This window comes from Schistocerca cancellata, chromosome 5, assembly GCF_023864275.1.
Source record: "Schistocerca cancellata isolate TAMUIC-IGC-003103 chromosome 5, iqSchCanc2.1, whole genome shotgun sequence".
NCBI lineage: Eukaryota > Metazoa > Arthropoda > Insecta > Orthoptera > Acrididae > Schistocerca > Schistocerca cancellata.
In genome coordinates this window covers 395,734,786-395,755,857 of record NC_064630.1, presented here as the reverse complement: position 1 = coordinate 395,755,857, position 21,072 = coordinate 395,734,786, and positions in this window count along the sequence as shown.

Sequence of the window (21,072 nt, the reverse complement as noted above, 5' to 3'; positions counted from 1 at the left end):
CTTTGCTCACCTCCGCCCTAGACCAAGCAAGTCGAAGGAACAAATCAGCTTTGAAGCCCCGTTCACAAGGACACTACGGAGATGTCAAACAGTTGTAGCGACGCCAGCGCTCGAAGCGGTTACATTTCACATTGCAGTGAACAGCAGACGAACGACTTTTATGATCATATCTACGGCGAGGCCCTAATTTGATCATATTTATTTGAATATTTGACACACCAACTTTGACAAAGAAATATGACAGTGTAATACTGGCCTAACAGTTATGCTTATCGACATATTTATACAACTAAAGCCACTGTCGATAATGTTGTTGTTGTGGTCTTCAGTCCAGAGACTAGTTTGATGCAGCTCTCCATGCTACTCTATCCTGTGCAAGCGTCTTCATCTCCCAATACTTACTGCAACCTACATCCTTCTGAATCTGTTTAGTGTAATTATCTCTTGGTCTCCTTCTACGATTTTTACCCTCCACGCTGCCCTCCAAAACTAAATTGGTGATCCCTTGATGCCTCAGAATATGCCCTACCAACCGATCCCTTCTTCTAGTCAAAATGCGCAACAAATTTCTCTTCTCTCCAATTGTATTCAATACCTCCTCATTAGTTATGTGATCTACCCACCTAATCTTCAGCATTCTTCTGTAGCACCACATTTCTAAAGCTTCTACTCTCGTATTGTCTAAACTATTTGTCGTCCACGTTTCACTTCCATACATGGCTACACTCCATACAAATACTTTCAGAAACGACTTCCTGACACTTAAATCTATACTCGTTGTAAACAAATTTCTCTTCTTCGGGAACGCTTACCTTGCCATTGCCAGTCTACATTTTATATCCTCTCTACTTCGACCATCATCAGTTATTTTGCTCCCCAAATAGCAAACCTCATTTACTACATTGTCTCATTTCTTATTCTGATTCCCGCAGCATCGCCCGATTTAATTCGACAGCAATCCATTATCCTCGTTTTGCTTTTGTTGATGTTCATCTTATATCCTCTTTTTAAGACACTGTCCATTCCGTTCAGCTGCTCTTCCAGGACCTTTGCTATCTCTGACAGAATTACAATGTCATCGGCGAACCATGGATTTTAATTCCTACTCCGAATTTTTCTTTTGTTTCCTTTACTGCTTGCTGAATATACAGATTGAATAACACCGTTGACTGAGAAAGTGACGAAATCAAATAAGCGTGACTACAAGCAAACATTTCACAAAGAAGTATGTAATAAACGTTTTTGTGTGGCTGCAAGGTTAAGAATGTCTGATTTTCAGCCCAGAACTTAATTCGTTAACTAATGCATGTGCATTCAAAGGAATCGTTCAGTATGCCGCAGACAAGTATGTTCCGAATGAGGTTTCAAGGGATCGGAAAGATCCACCATGGTCTAATAGCCGTATTAGAAAAGCGCTACGTAAACAAGAGCACTTCATCTCAGATTCAAGAGAAGTAAAAACCTAACTAACAAACAAAAGCTGAACGAAGCGAAAATGAGCATAAGGAGAGCAATGAGAGAAGCTTTCAGTGATTTCGAAAGTAAGACGTTTTCAACCGACCTGACTAAAAACCCTAAGAGATTTTGGTCGTGTGTAAAATCATTCTCTCAGCAACCACACCGGCACAGAAACGGAATATAACAGAGAGAAGACCGAAATACTGAATTCGGCCTTCCGAAGTTGTTTCAGCGCGGAAGATCGTATCACTGTCCCTCCTTTCAATCGTCGTGCGAACGTCTAAATGGGAGATATTGAGATACCCGATCGCGGAACTGAAAAGCAGCTGCAATCGCTTAGTAGTGGAAAGACTTCAGGACGAGATGAGACACCTATAAGACACTATGAAGATTATGCGAAAGAATTTTCTCCCCTTCTAGCAGTAATTTATCGTAGATCCCTTGAGCAACGAAAGGTACCTAACGACTGGAAAAAAGCGCGGGTCTTTCCCGTTTTTAAGAAAGGCCGTAAGACAGATCCACACAATTATAGACTTATATAGTTGACGTCAATCTGTTGTATAATTATGGATGTGTTTTATGCCCAGGAATTATGACTTTCTTGGAAAGTGAACAGCTCCTCTATAAAAATCAACATGGATTCCGAGAACAGAGATCCTGCGAAACCCAGCTCGCTCTGTTCCTGCATGAGATCCACAGCGTAGTGGACAACGGCGCTCAGGCTGATGCGATGTTCCTTGATTTCAGTTAATGAAAGAAATACGAGTTTACGGAGTATCAGAGCAGACCTGCGATTGAATTCAAGACTTTTTTTTGCAGATAGAACTCAACACGTCGCTCTTAACGGAACTAAATAGATAGATGTGAAGGTAATACCCGGAGTACCACAGGGAAGTGTGATAGGACCGTTGCTGTTCACAATATACACAAATGACTTAGCAGAGAGCGTCGGATGCTCTTTAAGGCTATTGGCAGATGATGCAGTTGTTTATACCAAAGTAGCAACGCCAGAAGATAGAATTTGCGGAACGACCTGCAGAGAATTGATGAATGGTGCAGACTCTGGCAGTTGACCCTGAACGTAAATAAATGAAACATATTGCGCATACATAGGAAAAGAAATCCACTACTGTACAGCTGATAAACAGCTGGAGGAAGCGTCTGCCGTAAAATGTCTAGGCGTAACTATCCAGAGCGACCTTAAGTGGAATGACCATATAAAACAGATAGTGGGAAAAGTAGACATAAGACTCAGATTCATCGGAAGAATCTCAAGGAAATGTAACTCATCCACGAAGGAAGTGGCTTATGCTTGTTCGCCCGATTCTTGAGTATTGTTTATCTATCTGGGATCCCTATCAGGTAGGGCTTATAGAGCAGATAGAGAAGATCCAACGAAGAGCGGCGCGTTTCGTCACGGGATCGTTTAGCTGGCGAGAGAGCGTTACGGAGATGCTAAACAAACTCCACTGGCAGACGTTAAAAGAAAGCCGTTGTGCATCACGAAGAGATTTACTACTGAAATTTCGGGACAGCACTTTTCAGGAGGAGTCAAACAACATATTACTTCCCCCCACATACATCTCGCGTATGGAACACAAGGAGAAAATGCGAGAAATTAGAGCCAATACAGAGGCTTACCGACAATCATTCTTCCCACGCACTATTCCGAGTAGAACAGGGTTGGAGGGATCAGATGGTGGTACCGAAAGTACCCTCTACTATACACCATTATGTGGTTTGCGGAGTATGATGTAGATATTATGGATCTTCTACGTTTGTCATAAAAAATGAAGTAGTCCCAACTTACACAAAAATGCGAAACGGACGTTAGTGAAAGCTTCAACGTTATTTCGTTCTTGCCCTAAACTGTTCTTAACTATCAATAAAATTCTTCTGGGTTTGGGACCGCATTGTCAATTATAAAATTGCGACCAGCGACTATTGCAAGACGCCTTCCTCAGGGTGAATTGCTAACTGAGTAAGGCGTGTTGCAACAGTTGCCAAAACATCAGAATTTTACAGTTGACAATACGGTCTCAACCCCAGAATAATTATGTTGACTGTAACAACGTCCGCGGGAGCCTACGCTTACATGTACTTAATTATGTGCAAAATAACAAAATTCCACAAAAACAAGTCTTTCTTTTTTAGACAAGGTATGCATATTGTTATTATTATTATTATTATTATTATTATCGACACGGCTGCAAAATACTAACACGAATTCTTTACAGACGAGTGGAAAGACTGGTAGAGGCGGACCTCGGGGAAGATCAGTTTGGATTCCATAGAAATGTTGGAACACGTAAGGCAATGCTGACCCTACGACTTACCTTAGAAAATAGATTAAGGAAAGGCAAACCTACATTTCTCGCATTTGTAGACTTAGAGAAAGCTTTTGACAATGTTGACTGGAATACTCTCTTTCAAATTCTGAAGGTGGCAGGGGTAAAATACAGGGAGCGAAAGGCTATTTACAATTTGTACAGAAACCAGATGGCAGTTATAAGAGTCGAGGGAATGAAAGGGAAGCAGTGGTTGCGAAGGGAGTGAGACAGGGTTGTAGCCTATCCCCGATGTTATTCAATCTGTATATTGAGCAAGCAGTAAAGGAAACAAAAGAAAAATTCGGAGTAGGTATTAAAATCCATGGAGAAGAAATAAAAACTTTGAGGTTCGCCGATGACATTGTAATTCTGTCAGAGACGGCAAAGGACTTGGAAGAGCAGTTGAACGGAATGGACAGTGTCTTGAAAGGAGGATATAAGATGAACATCAACAAAAGCAAAACGAGGGTAATGGAATGTAGTCGAATTAAGTCGGGTGATGCTGAGGGAATTAGATTAGGAAATGAGACACTTAAAGTAGTAAAGGAGTTTTGCTATTTGGGGAGCAAAATAACTGATGATGGTCGGAGTAGAGAGGATATAAAATGTAGACTGGCAATGGCAAGGAAAGCGTTTCTGAAGAAGAGAAATTTATTAACATCGAGTATAGATTTAAGTGTCAGGAAGTCATTTCTGAAAGTATTTGTATGGAGCGTAGCCATGTATGGAAGTGAAACATGGACGATAAATAGTTTGGACAAGAAGAGAATAGAAGCTTTTGAAATGTGGTACTACAGAAGAATGCTGAAGATTAGATGGGTAGATCACATAACTAATGAAGAAGTATTGAATAGGATTGGGGAGAAGAGAAGTTTGTGGCACAACTTGACTAGAAGAAGGGATTGGTTGGTAGGACATGTTCTGAGGTATCAAGGGATCGCCAATTTAGTATTGGAGGGCAGCGTGGAGGGTAAAAATCGTAGAGGGAGACCAAGAGATGAATACACTAAGCAGATTCAGAAGGATGTAGGTTGCAGTAGGTACTCGGAGATGAAGAGGCTTGCACAGGATAGAGTAGCATGGAGAGCTGCATCAAATCAGTCTCAGGACTGAAGCCCACAACAACAACAGTGTACAACAGAAGAAAACTTCCACGTACACGAACGCATTAGCAGAAGGATAATAGATAATAAACGACTACACTACGCAATGACACTCCACATTATCTAACACATTTAAGGAGCTGCAAAAAGAAAAAAAAGAAAAGAAAGACGATACACACATACAGACACACACACACACACACACACACACACACACACACACAAACACACACACACAGAAAGAGAGAGAGAGAGAGAGAGAGAGAGAGGGAGAGAAAGTAAACTAAGTTCGAAATTTTCGCCAGACTGGTATAAAATCAAGTGAACCTCAACTAGTGCTGATCAAATAGCAACAACATAAACACTGTGTTTTGTGAAGTGCTAAAGTGTAATCAGCGAGCGGAACGTCTCGAAGCATGTAACGTGTTTCTGTGTTTATTTTCACGACAGAGGAGCAAACAGATGAGGCCGGATACTATTAACATAACTGTAAGTAATCGCAGTATATTGTCGCGAATTATTTTCGCGTAACAGAATTACTTTTATGGACAATATGATTTGTTAACTCGCCAGCTAACCGTACTTTAGGGGCAGATGACAAGCTATCGACCAAGCGAGGGGGCGCAATGGTTAACACTCTCGACTCGCATTCGGGAGGACGACGGTTCAAACACGCGTCCGCCCATTCTGATTTAAGTTTCTCGTGATTTCCCTACATCGCTTCACATAAACGCCGGGATGGTTCCTGTGAAAGGGCACGACCGACTTCTTTTCCCATCCTTCCTTTAGCCGATGGGACCGAAGACACCTCGCTGTTTGGTCCCCTCCCCCGAAACAACCAACCAAGCAAGCTATCAGTATACAATAATGTACGGATGGTTCTACAGAACCCGACAATCAAAATTTTAGGCTTACTTTCGTTAGAATAAGTTGTACTTAAACCTTGTCTGCTTTTTGCAGAACTGAACGAAAGTACGCACAATTGATAATACAAAAGTAGTGAAACAAGCTTGGGTATTTATTAACATGATTTGTTTTGCATAACAAACGGAAATAAATTTCGGTAACTTAAACACTATGAGAATATTAACGCACTGAAGAAGGCGTCTCAAGGGGCGAAGCTCAATGGCAAGAACCATTACATCTCGTGCGCTAGAGCCAATAGCATCATTCTGCCGCGCCTATCTGTGGCACTGTTTGAGGTGCACATAAGGTGCATCCACACGATGCCTTTCTTGTGTTCAACTTCGCGCATGACCGTAAAAAATTTCGAACAGCGCAACTGGAAATGAATTCCTGGAAATGAAGGCCGTGCGTAAGGCCTTCGGTGGGAATCTTTGCACTTTTTAGCAGACGACAGGTAGCTGAGGCTCACGTGTGTTTGAGTATGTGGTGTGTTGAGATTATGCTGTGATGCGAATTACGCGCAATAATGTCTGTTGACTACAAAGGAAGGACCCGTACGTTTATAGATGATTACAAAGAAGGAAATCGTATGGAGTGCCCCTTCTGACGATTATTTGAATAAAAGTTCGATATTGGTTGCCCTGAGCGTCAAGTATTATATAAAAGGTCTCCGATCATATTTTTGTAAAGCATAAGGCACCGCAAGTTTAGAAGTAGAAAAACTGAGAAGAATAAGCCAAAAATTTATGAATAGTGTTGGCCTATATGAAAACGTGGACGAATACTCACGCTACGGCGACTTAAAAGTACACCAACCTGACAGTTGAACAAAAGAAGTGAAGGGGTATGTTTAGCTCCTCAAAAAACTACCAAAAATTGAAATTAAGTACAAACACAAAAAAATACAACTGGCTCTGTAGTTGATTCTGGCATCTATGAGATTCCCAAATTTGTCGAGTAGACAACATCTTTCATGATTAAAGCTGTGTAAACAAATGAAATACGAATGACGCATTCAAAATTAATTAACTTTCACATGACAACTAAGAATTTCCCTTCAATATTTCTCTGCTTCAAGAATTATCACTGAAATTCTTTGTTTTGAAATGAGGAATAAATAGATCAAACTGGTATGTAAGTCGCCATTCACTAGCTAACGAAATTTTTTTGGCTTTTCACTGCAGTTTCCCAAGCAGAAAATCTAAAAATCTCGCTGTGACCTCCTTTGAAATTTGCAGAAAAAACGTTGTCATCGCTTCGCATTTCCCGCACCTCTGTTATTTAGGTACTTCTTTACCTACAGTCGGGTTTGTGTTGTCTTTTTCTGTCGCCTTGTCATGACAGTAAAAGCAAAAGCAGCTCCCAGGCAAAGAAGGGAATGCGTAGCAGACTGCATAATGGGGCAACGTGTAGACAGGAGAACGCCCTTGTGTACATGAGTTCTTTCCACAAACTTTAGTGTATGCCCTTTTATTCCCGCGCTTCTGCTTACGCATGACGCAAAGGCCATCGTGAGGACATACTGTACCTATCCAGCTTGATCGAAAAGTCGTGCACATCAAAAATAATCAAGCGTATAAATATAGAGTGTTTGTTTTAACTAAAATTAAAAACTAAACTTCGCCCGAACAGTCCGGCACCGACCGGCCGCCGTGTCATCCTCAACGAGCGGCGTCACCGGATGCGGATGTATCCGGTCTCGGAAACTGCTGGGAGAGCAGTGTGTTGACCACATGCCCCTCCATATCCGCATCCGGTTTGTTTTAACTGGAGACTATAAAATATCTCGAAAACGACGCATCATACGAAAAAAGTGTTCTAAGTTACAACTGGCCACCTCCTTCGTATTTTCAAATGAGAGCCCCCCTTCCCCCCAGTTTTACTGCATATTCGCATTCTACAAAAAAAAAAAAAAAAAAAAAAAAGTACAGTTTACTGAAACCATTGTTTTCCATGCGTGGTGGATGTCGGTGTAATCGACAAACATCAGTTGCGCCTGTTTTCGCAATTAGAACTGCCTCATTTGATCCTACATTTCCTTTGGATGTAAATGTTAACCTTTGCGTTCCAACGAACGATATTAATGTTCGAAATTTACTTTAGTGTTGCAAATTTGGCTGTGCAAATACAATATGGTTAGCTGTTTGAATGTCGGACACAAAGGTTTACATATACTCGTACTCAGTGAACGTGTAGAATCAAATGCGTCGGTTCGTGATTGCAAAAACAGGCACACTTGATATTTGTCAATTATAGTGCCTTCTGCCACGAACGAAAGGCAATGGAGTAAACTGTACGTGTTTTTGGCGTAGAACCCAACTACGCAATAAAAATGGGGTTTATCGCCCACGCAGAAGAGTAGTTAGGAAGTGGCCATTTGTAGCCACAGAGGACACATGTCTTTTTCACTAATATAAACTTTTCACCTAGAACAGTTTTTTCGTGCAATGCACCGTTTTTGATATATTTAGTTGTCTCTAGTTAAAGCAAGTACTCTGTATGTAATATGTGTTTTATTTCGTAACCTCACACTTATTGTTGCCGGCCGCCGTGGCCGAGCGGTTCTAGGTGCTTCAGTCCGGAACCGCGTGTCTGCTACGGTTGCAGGTTCGAATCCTGCCTCGGGCATGGATGTGTGTGATGTCCTTAGGTTATTTAGGTTTAAGTAGTTTTAAGTTCTAGGGGACTGATCAGATGTTAAGTCCCATAGTGCTCAGAGCCATTTAAACCATTTGAATACGTGTTGTTCAAGACATACACGCAGAATGGCTGCACTGTTCTGTAATGCATGCCCGAACTCGTTTTACCATGTTTGAGGACACTTTTCGAACACGTCGACACTGATGTTGTCAATCTCTGTTGTTACGTTCATCTTTAGTTAGCCTGTGTGTTTGCGGCTTGTTTTATTGGCCCTTTCTTCAAGGTAGCGCCACAGGAGGAAGTCTTGAGATGTCATATTGGGAGAACGTGGGTGCCACAATGATAGCGACAATTCAGTCGACATAACAGTCGCTTAAGGTATGAATTGGTTCAAATGGCTCTGAGCACTATGGGACTCAACATCTGAGGTCATCAGTCGCCTAGAACTTAGAACTACTTAAACCTAACTAACCTAAGGACATCAAACACATCCATGCCCGAGGCAGCATTCGAACCTGCGACCGTAGCGGTCGCGCGGTTCCAGACTGAAGCGCCTAGAACCGCTCGGCCACACGGGCCGGCAAGATATGAATTGTTTCACTAGACTAGCGAAAAGTGGCGCCGTCCTACTGTAACCAACAATAACGTTCACTTGTCTCCAGCGGTAGCTGTGTACTGATGTATTGGGGTTCAACACTGTTTACTGTAATTTCAAAAAAAGAAAAATGGGGCCCACTGTCCGACGACGTGATACAACACGCTATACACTAGTTCCCTGACAGTGCAATGTGTTTTCAGCAAATACACGTGAATTTTCGATTGCCTAAATTCTTTTCTTTTGATTATCCGCGCATGCACTAAGATTAAACCACGTCTCATCAGTGAGTAAAACACGGCCCAATTCTGCGATTCCAAGGAGGCAACAAATGACCGAAACCATGTGCAGTACGCTAGCGCTTTTCCTTATCCGCTGCCTTCAGTTCCTCCTCACTACGAATATGAACTTCTGCATCACTTTTTGCTCATCACCGTCCGTCGTCTGAGTCAGTTTGGCGTCTAAATGGCCGGTTCACCGCTTTCTCCTCTGACTTGAAGCTGAGCAGCATTCCCGGAAACGGGCGATAAAACTCGTAATAGTTGGATTGTTCGGGAATACGGCATCCGAGTATTTACCATGAAATATGTCTACAGCACGTGCATACGAACGACTGGCACAATACTGTTCATCAAAGAAAACTCGTTGCTGTTGGGAAAACTAGCAGTGAAGTGCGCAACGTCACGGATGTGACCTGTATCCGTTACATTGGCGTCTTTGTTTTTTTGTCGGTAACAACTGTGGTGCTATCTTGCGGTGGCTGATCGAACGTATGCAGTGCGGCTCTCATGTATAGACACATGTATTTTCATGCGCGCAACTTTTCGATCGCACTGTGTAAGGCTGACTTCACACACCACCGAGAAGCGTTTCCCTACTGCGCAGCTGGCCTTCCCACGGCGGCGCGAGGCAAGCGGCCACTAAGAAGAGGCGCAACTGAAGTCACTCTGTGCAGCTGTCGTGCTGCTGCCACGATCCCTTCACGAACTTCTTGTAACGTACTTTCGGCATTCTTGCTAACAAATGGAGACTTTTTCATTGACTTTAAATGTGTTCCAGAACTTGCTCAAGATTTTATAAACACAACCTGTGTTGCACAATTTCGTATGCCACCGAGATGGATACAGATTCGAAGACACTTGTGGTGTACTTCACACATCAACAGAGCCAACAATAGTAGAAAGAAATGTGAACAGTGTTTGTGACAAATTTTCATTCTAATTTATCAGCTCAGAGGGACAACTACCATGGCAGTTTGAGAAAATATGAGTTCACCCTGCCCAAAATTTAATTTACATTAATTTTTGTTCCCACGTTTAATCATGTAATAAAATGAAAATCTGTATTTTCAGTTTTTTAATCACTGTTATAACCGTCACCAACTGCCTTCTTCTCTGAAGCGTTTTTGGTGACGACTTGGAAAAGGATGTCGACTACTATTTAATCTTCTCCAGTTTATTTGCATATTCCTCACACTCCACGTTCCATATAGGTATTTTTTTAATTTCACAGATGAAATCATTAGTACGGACTCTGTCTCTAGCCTGCTACGGTCGCAGGTTCGAATCCTGCCTAGGGCATGGATGTGTGTGATGTCCTTAGGTTAGTTAGGTTTAAGTAGTTCAAAGTTCTAGGGGACTGATGACCACAGAAGTTAAGTCCCATAGTGCTCAGAGCCATTCTGTCTCTAGCCCACTGCCAAACTTGGATCATGACTAGCATGACTGGTACAAATTTTACACGAATGGTTCCAAAAAGTCTGCCTCTGCAGGAGCCGCATTTTTTTTTTTTTTTATCAAGCAGGGTATGGACAATCTTTCCCGTTGCCAACCGAAATGTCGATATTAAGCGCGGCCACGGCTTACGTAGTCGATTAATAAGGTGACAAAGCCCTAGTATGTAATGACACGACGTGTGCCCGGTAGTCTCTTGCGAGGGCGGCTGAAGGAAGAACTGTACATCCATTGGCAGGCGATATACCAAGTCTCCATTGAGCAAGGTATCTGCGTCAGGTAATTCGTCTACAATGGATATCGGGACATGTTGGATTTAGGGATAACGGACGTTCAGACCAGCTGCCGAAAATTGTGCAACATCTACTTCCCGCTGACACACCCCAACGATACAGCGATTTTCATAGTAGGCTTGCCAATCAAGCAAAAACGGAATGTATAAACTTAGCGGACATGGACCTTAACGTCAAAGGTATATGGTATCGGGTGATTCAGCAGTAGATCTCACGGTCAAACTTGGTTTTCCAGTCCGACGCTTCTGAGAACATAAACTGTTACTATTAAGAGATCGAGGGCAGATCACAAGAACATTAATAAAACGAGACGTTTGTTAAAACTCTCTTTGACGAAGACATTGCACATATATCATATAAAGTGATAAGTAGAATCAGCCAAGAACAATTACACTGTACAATATCCTGAAAATTTCCTCCTAGAGTAGCCCTTAGTTCCACGAATAGGACCTTGCCAGATGCATTTTCAATTTCATGTGGCTTTGTAAAATGCATTTGAGAATCTCTTTTTATGTTTCATGTACAAGGTGAGTCAGGAGGATAGGTAAATGCTTTGAGGCGTGATACTAGTGGTGATTCTGAACAAATAACTCCTAATAAACATACGCCCTTTTGGTACCCGTTTCCGGGTAAACCAATGAAAACAGCTAGGAACGGGAAACGTGTAGCGACATCCTTACTAACCGTATCAGTGCGCAGTTCAGTTGCGCATGGTGCAGTTGTGTGCCTCAAGACTCAGTCCGACAGTGCTTGTCGTAGTGCACCGCACTACAGTGTTGTTACGTGAACAACAAACACAGTTTTGTGTAGTGAAAATGCCACGGATCCTCACACGTGCAGAGTATACTGACATGGTGTTTGTCTGTTGTTTGTCCAATGGGAATTCCAGAGCTGCTGTGCGAGAATACCAACAACGATTTCCGAATCACAGAGTGCAAGATAGTAGGGTGTTTAGTAGGGTGTTCCACGGATTGTGTGAGCGTGGTACGTTTCCCAGCTGAATGTTGTCAATGAACGTCTGGTACAACAACCTCTTAATGAAGTTGAGAACGTTCTTCAAGTAGTGAACGCAACCCTGGTACTAGCTCTAGAAGAATTGCTGCCCAACTTGGTATCCCACAAACACGAGTGTTACGCACAGTACACGAGCAACGTCTGTATCCCTTTCATCAGCAGAGTGTACAATATGAAGGAGATGCTGCCGCCCAGTAAGAATTCTGTCAATGGATCATTGCCAATGAGTGATTAATTCCACGTATTCTGTTCACTGATGAGTCAACAATTACTCGCAATGGAATCAACACCACGTGCAACTCTTGTGTATGGGCAAATGAATATGTTCGCGATACTGTGGAAACGAATTTTCAGTGACGTTTCTCAGTCAACATGAGAAGTGGAGCAAAGTATGTGTGGCCCAACTCTCCACTGCTGCCAAATTTAGTCAAGATGGCGGATCCAAGATGGAGGCGATAGATATGGTAACATCGAAATGAAGTCATGGAGGGAATTTCAAACTTCGGCGTGAAGATAGGTCAACTGGACCACCTCCACTAACCTAACCCCATCCCCTTCTCCCTTCCCCCCCCCCCCCAGAAAATGGTGGGAAGTTCAAATTCCAGCAGGACAATGCAACACACAGCTACCTCCACTAAACTAAGAAAGTAGCGGGAAAAATAGGTCACTTGGGCTACTTCCACTAACCTAAGTCAACCGACCGCCACCTCTTCCTAGGAACTGGCTGGGAAAGAACTCAGCCTGTGCTGGGCTGCTGGATAGGATGGACATAAGTCTTTATTTTGCATGCAGTGTTTATTTAAAGAATTTGAGGCAGTAGCTCCATCCAGTGTGTCCACCATGAGGTCCAGAGTCCAACTGATCTAGTACGCAGTACTGCCACCAGAGGGCGCTGTCGTCCCTCCCGTGATGTAATCCAAGATGGCGATCTGGGGGGACGGGAAGTGGCGGGAACCAATAGGAACCCTTAATCCAGTCATGTGTTAGACTTCAGCCAGTAGGATGGCAGTATCTGGTAATGTCATTGGAGGGGATACAGGGCAGGCTCAACAGCTCTGGGACCTCTGTCTTGCTCAATCAGTCAGCGGCAACAGAAGAAGCCATTGAGCATCAACAGCCGTCACAATCCAACACAGGCCTGCACAACAGGAGGAAATGGAAGAGTAAATATCCCTTATCACTTCTTTCTCTGTGGTTAGCATTATTATTATTATTATTGTTGGTTGTATATGTAATGCTTCCTCGTCTTTGTTCAGCAGTAGCCCTTCACATGTCGAGCGCCAACATGCGGATCTCTGCCGCGTTCGGACCTGTAGCAACTTCAGCTGCCGTCTTGTTGAGACCTGCAACGACCTCTGGACCTACGGCGGCAGCAACCTCCAGCACGTCAGAGCCTGTAGCGACCATGTGGGATCCTGTAGTGCACATAGCCCGCTTGCTGGAGCAGGACAAGGAGCTGTTTTGTCTGTCCCACTCATCGATTTGTGTGATTAGGCCATGTGATCTGCTCCAAGCACATCGAACGCTGCTGGTGGTCCTAAACAGCAGCAAGATGGAGGACAGTACTCGTCATCAACATACAACCCATCCCAGCAGAACATCTCTGAGCTAGTGCAGGCACAGAGTGCAAATGCTGTGGATAAGAAGGCATCGATTTTTCCCATGCTTTTTAGTTCTACATACAATTTGACTCCCAGTGGAATGAAACACGTAATCATTGGTATAGAAGGACATCATGTATGGGGCTTGCATGCGAGAATAGAAATTGAAAATGCATTGAAGGGTGTTAAAGTGCCAATTTCCGAGTTCGACTGGGATGAAATATGTCATGCAGAGCACTACATCAATCAGCAGATGACTGCAGAGTATTATCCAACTCGTTCTCCGGCAGACATTCGCTTTACTTTATCCAACTCGTTCTCTGGCAGACATTCGCCTTACTGGCGTGACTATCTACTACAACAGTGTGTGATGACTGTGCACTGTGTGAAATAGGGTAACAACTGTGTTTATCTAAGGCACGCCTCAGTTATGAACTTATACAATCTGGATACTGCACTACATCTTGCATTGGAGAGACTGAACCATTGGTTGCTGAGTATAGACTCTGCATACAATGATGTAAAGTTCCTACAGGTGCATAGTGTACATTTCGATGATTTGGAGCAGTACCTTTGTTTGCTCATGAGTGCTCAACCAAAAGAGAAGCAGATTAAATGTGTGTGTGAAAAACCCGAGTACTGTGAGGCATCTATTGGCTTGATGGAGATGTGCGCGGAATTTATTGCATGTCAAAAAGCTTTGTTTGGGTTATACTGTACAGGTGCGACGAAGAAGAAGAAGAAGAAGAAGATACAGAAAGAGTCTGATGATTTTCTTGAAATACTGCATCCTATCTATGATATTTAAATAAAGAATGTATGTATATATAATCTCAAACCGTGATTGTGTTTTATTTCATACCATTTCATACCTCTGTCATTATAGTCAAAGTATTACACTAATTAATGTCATTATTTTTCAATGCTACTATCCGGTGAACGGTCCGGACACTTGGATGATGTCGTCCAGGATACCGAGCAGCATACATAGCACACGCACGTTGGGCATTTTGATCACAATAGCCATACATCAACACGATATCGACCTTTTCCGCAAATGGTAAACGGTCCATTTTAACACGGGTAATGTATCACGAAGCAAATACTGTCTGCATTGGCGGAATGTTACGTGATACCACGTACTTATACGTTTGTGACTATTACAGCGCCATCTATCACAAAGCGAAAAAAGTGGTCCAACTAAAACATTCATATTTCTTTACGTACTACACGAATATGTAATAAAAATGGGGTTCCTATTTTAAAAAACGCAGTTGATATCCAGTTGACCTATGGCAGCACCATCTAGCGGCCAACCCCCTTCAAGCCAGACGAGTTTCGTTCTTTGTATTTTTTTCGTTTGATGCTTATTTCGTGAGATATTTGGCCCGGTCACTATCAATGGACCACCCTGTATAGCTTGGTAAGAGAAGTTAGTACATCAGTCTACGCTACACCATGGACAAATTCGCGCGTATGTCTACCTCTCAACCCGAGAAGATGGGTGTACGCAGACAGAATATGCGCCTGTACATGGATGCGAAAATTCAGGCTATTGTGCATAAAGTTAGAGGTGTGCGCAGGGAACCAGACTTCTGAGAATGGTGAATGCGTTAAATGAGTTAGTTGATGAAGTCCATAATAAAGTAACCGACTTAAGTGAAAAGGTCGAGGTTATTGAGGGGAAAATAGATGTAGAATTCCTTGTTGAGAGGGGGGTGCAGGCGCATAGTAAGAGAAAGAATAAGAGCGAATATATAAAGCCCCCCCACGCTGCATAGATGTCTGATCAGTATACACCGAGATGTCGATGAAGCAGAAAGTGATTCAAGTGCGGAAAGCAGTTCGAGAGAAATTACGGTTGCTGAGGTTAGGGCATATGGAATGACAGCAAACACGAACAGAGACCTTTAAGCTGGTTACTGAATCTCTCCGACAGCTCTCAGCAAAAACAAAAGCACACGATAGCGATGGTGTTGCTATTGACGAGTTCATTATCTGCCATGCTCCTGGTCAGATAGATAGAACATTTGGCATTAGCAGGGGAAGACCGTACATGTTGGGCGTGCATCCTGTAACTGTAACTCATGACACAATACAGATTGGTGATAGGCAGTTTGAGAGAGCACCTGGCTTAATGAATCTTATCTTCCTAAGACCTACCAAAAAATCTGTAAATTATTCAGTTAATGACAGGGAAACGTGCCGTGAAATACTGCACATGACTGGCGTACATAATATCGCGCAAAGCCTGAGCAACAAGAAATACAAAACCATTATAAAACCAATACTTGATGGCGAAAACAACCACAACAGCAGCAGCAGCAGCGGTGATGGTATTGACATTGAGCAAAGACCGTGATGTAGCAGTATGGAATACATTACTACTCAGTATTCAATAACCTGAAGCCAAGTATCGTGGAGCTTCTGAACAGAACAATAAAAGGTCGAATGTGGATGCGTTTTAACCTTCGCGTCTCATATAAATGGATAGATACCCTCCCAGAAATAATTGCTCAGTATAATCGAACCAAACATACTACAACAAAAAGGAGACCAATCGACGTTCACCATAATGGTCTCATGGATACGGTGTACTATCACATTAAGACGCTGGATCCATGCAAACAGAAATTTAATGTAGGTCATTTGGTGTGTATCTCAAAACACAGGACGGCATTTGAGAAATCATACCTACCGAACTGGTCAACAGAGATATTTACAGTTTCTAAAGTGCAAAGAACGAATCCTAGAACTTATATATTGAAGGATGGTAAAGATGAAGAAATTGCAGGCTGCTTCTACACCGAGGAGTTGCCGAAAAGCTCAGATCTGGATGTGTTTCTCATGGAGAGAGTCGTATGACATCGGGGAAATAAAGCACTAGTCAAATGGCTTGGTTTTCCTGCTCCACGAAACAGTTGGATTGATTCTAACGATTTGCTACATGGAGACGCTTTACAGGAGGTGGTGGTATTCTAGACAAACTGCCAGTGGAATTACACATCCCTGGATATAACTACAGTGGACCTGGGACAAAGCTTGGCACGAGGTGATAAGAATGTTAATCTGCTCTACAAAGCGTGTATGGAACACGACATTGCATATCTGCAAATAAAGATATATCAAATCGTCACATTCCAGATAAGATTTTAGCTGATAAGGCTAAGGCGATACAGAGATGAAAGGATATTGGTATAGGTCAACACATCACAGCATCTGCAGTTGATAAAACCATACGAGGAAAAATTAAGTTGAGTTTAGGAGTGATGAATTTCAAGCGAGTTATAAATGCTGAAGAAGGACAAGGGCGGGAAGCAGAGCTGTTTGAAGAACTGTATCCTGACAGAGACGTATGAAGCTAAAAACACCCTGAAGCAGAAAGGTGCAGGAAGAAGAAGAAGAGGATCAATTAAATCACATTGAGTTCTACCAATACCCAAGACATCTGGCGGTTTCCTTCCATTTCTCACCCCGACCCTCTGTGTGCTCTCGGCGGTAGAGTCCCTCGCTGGTGGTGCTGCAGCTATTGCTCGAATGGTCAAGAACACGCAAAACTCCCAAGCGCAGTTAGAAGAGGCAAGAAGACGTAACTGCATGATGAAAGCCGCACCCATCAGAAAAGGACTATACTTGAAACTGTACAGGAAGGGGATTGCTCTATTCATAAATTAAAAAAAAAAAAGGACGACTAGCGGTCCTACCAGACCGACCACTCAAAAATACTGATCTTCTTACGTTTGTTAGAAAGAAATTCAACATTCCAAGATTCCGTGGTGTGTTTATGCAGAATACGTTACTGAAGACTATGTGGAAAACTGGTGAATGTGGCATTGTGAATTTAGATGTTGCTGGAGGCCCTGGCACCCACTGGGTGTCAAATGCTATGAAAAATGTGGGTATCGTCTACTATTTCGACTCATTGGTGACCTGCAACCTCCAGATGAATTACGGCGATACTTCACTCACAAAAGACATGTTTCCTACAATTATCAGCGCTATTAGGATTTTAATACATACCTCTGCAGATATCTATGCATCATTTTTCTCTTGATGTTTACAAAGAAGAATAAACCTGCTATATAAGGAGGTGCTTTAAATATTCCTTTATCAGTTGATGTTCAGATGCAATGTCGTACACTTTGATATTAAAAGAATGGAGTATTGCATTGATTGGACTGGGGACATACAACAGCATCCCAGATATCACTGAGACTAACAACAAACCGCATCTGCATATTAGTGGTGAAAAAGACATTGTAGAAATGAAACCAGGTGCATACGATATCGATGATTTAAACAAAGTCTTAAGACAGACTGGAAAAGGTAGTGAGCTACGTGCAAACATCAATGCACTTAAATCTGAAATAAGGACTGTAAATGCAATGACTGGCTTTAACCAGAAACGTTCAATAGGGCACCTACTGGGTTTCACAAAAGGGTAGGTTTCGAAGAAGAATCCAAGTAAATTTTACATGTCAGATCAGACTGCGAACATACTTCCCATCAGCACAATGCGAGTCGAGTGTAACACTGCAACGAACTCCTACCTCAACGACAGTCTGATTCATACTATTTACGATTCTTCCCCTCAGTTGCAACAGGTATAAGATTTTTGAGACCCCTGCCAATGCAACATAACTTCCAGTGACAGATCAGACAGTGGACTATTTGGAGCTGTGTATTGTGGACCAGAATAATCAACTTGTTGACTTTTGTGGTGAGGAAATCATTGTAAGATTACATCTAAGGCAGGATGGGCATATGGTATAAAACGAGTGCATGAAATCCACAGCACGTCACTTTGCTACCGAACTGCAAAGTGATAACGCGTGTAAACTACGAGTTTCTTACATTAGTTGACTTGAAACGTTGCAATGACGTCCTCACTCAATATAACCAGTCCAGTAGAGTGTACTGAGAGAATTATACGTCACGAATACTTCTCTCATAAACCTTACTCTTCAACCACATATAACAAGAACGATGAAATTAGGATTGTCATCCAGCACTAAGACGCACTGACGCTTCCATGCAAGAGTTTCATATATCTAGAGCGGCCATTGAAGAAAATCGATGGCAGCGATACAGTGGGATCCAAGCTAACACATAACGCTTTAGCGTTCCTGTTCCAAGAGATACGCTGTGAACTCAGTGGGTCTGAGATCGACCATACACGCAATGTCGGTGTAACATCAGCCCTTAAAACATACGTCTCTGCATCACCTGAGGATTTGCATAGTTTAGAAAATGCGGGGTGATTCATAGACGATCCGGAGGATAGAACAGTTGCAGAGTACAAGTGATTTACTGCATGCATACTCTAAAAATGCTTATGGGCTACTTTGAGGACATGAGGCAGATTATTATAAAAGCTAAACAAGAACTCATTCTGGTGGGGAGTGTGACGCATAATAATTCATACATCCAAGGAGCTCAAGAAGAGAATGTGATCACAATCAGCAAGATAATATGGACAATGCCTCACATCATTGTATCAGATGAGGAGCGTTTGAAGCTTTTAGAAGTCCTGAATTCCGGTACATTTCTATCACTGTAAAGAGAAAGAAAGTTCTGTTGTTAGGTAGTTCGCATGGTAGAGGTGTTGGCCAACTACTCCAGGAAAATCTAGGTCCAGAGTACCAGGTCACAAACTTTTTCAAGCCTAGTGCAGATCTGGGTCAGGTAACAGAGGATATAGGTTCTTTATGCAAGGATCTCACGAAGGAGGATGCCGTGGTTATAGTGGGTGGTCCGGGAAACAGCATTGACTTAGACTTTGAATATTCCATAGAGAGTGCCATGGTGAAGATAGCATCAGCAACAAAGCATATGAGTGTGGGATTTGTGTCTGTGTTGAGACGCCATGATCGGCCTCATTTGAACTCTTCTGTAGGGAGGGTGAACTTGGAGTTGGAGTGGCTGCTTAGGACGGATATAGGGTCCCATATTGGTTTGATTCCTGTGGATGCTATTGATATGTGGGACTACACTAGGCATGGCCTTCACCTCAATAGGAAAGGGAAGGGAAAACTGTCAGGGTTGATTGCAGAAAACTTAAGGGGGGACACTGGCACAAGTGGTAAAATACCAGTGGTCACAGGTGTCAGAGGGATGCCTTTTTTAGATGGGGAAGGGGGATAGAAAACGAGTTTTAAGAGAGATTGGCAGACACACTCAGTTTGAGAATATAGATGAACAGGAGTCAGATTTTAGCATACAGCCTCCACTTAAACAATGTTTAACAGAAAGTAATCAGAAACTGCCAGTACATCCTCACCAAAGCAGTTATAATCCCGTTAGTATGCAGTATCAGTTATCTTTATTACACCAGAACATTCCGGGGCTCAGAAATAAAGTTGATGAACTACTCATTTGTATTGATGAAATGAATTCATCTAACCAAATTGACATAATCTGCCTCTCTGAACATAAAGTGACCACTGGTATAGATATGTTAGACATTTCAGGATTTAAGCTAGCTTCCTACTTCTGCAGAGGCGATATGGATGGAGGAGGAGTTGCCACATTTATTAAAAACTGCCATAAATTCAAGAACATTGACATTAATAAATTCTGTTTAGAGCAGCATCTAGAAGCATGTGCAACAGAAGTAGAGTTCCATAACAGATCCTATATAATAGTAACCATTTACCGAGCACCTGCAGGAAATTATAATCTATTCATAAATCATCTAGAAGCTCTTTCGGGTTATTTAACAGGAAGAAACAAAGAAATTTTGATTGCTGTTGACTTTAATACAGATTTTCTAATGCAGTCTTCCTGTAAACATTTACTGCAGTTAGTAATGTTGTCTTTCAATCTAACTCACACTGTAAACTTTCCAACTAGGATCACTAAATCCTCAAGGACAGCCATTGATAACATTTTTATAGACAAATCAAAGGAACAAAATCATAAAACCTGTAATAAATGGACTATCAGATCATGACATGCAGCTCCTTGTTTTAGATGTAAATTCTAAGGAGATTATCAAGACTGCTAAATCTGAGTACAGGAGAGTAATCAATCAACCAAAAATTTAGTGTTTTAGAAAACTGCTCAAAGATATGAACTGGAAAGATGTTTATAGTGCTCATGACATGAATGAAAAATATAACACATTCATGAACAATGTCAGTACCATGTTTGAAAACTGTTTTCCTCTAAAAGTTACTCAAATTAAACAGAAGTCTATAATAAAACCATGGATCACACAAGGAATAAAGATTTCCTGTAAGACAAAAAGGAAAATATATCTGTTGACCAAGAATAGCTCCAATGCTGATGATTTAGCTAAATACAAGGAATACTGTAAAATATTAAAAAAAGTAATTCAGACTTCTAAAAAAATGCACTATGAGAAGAAGATAGCAATGTCAGGGAGCAAAATAAAAAC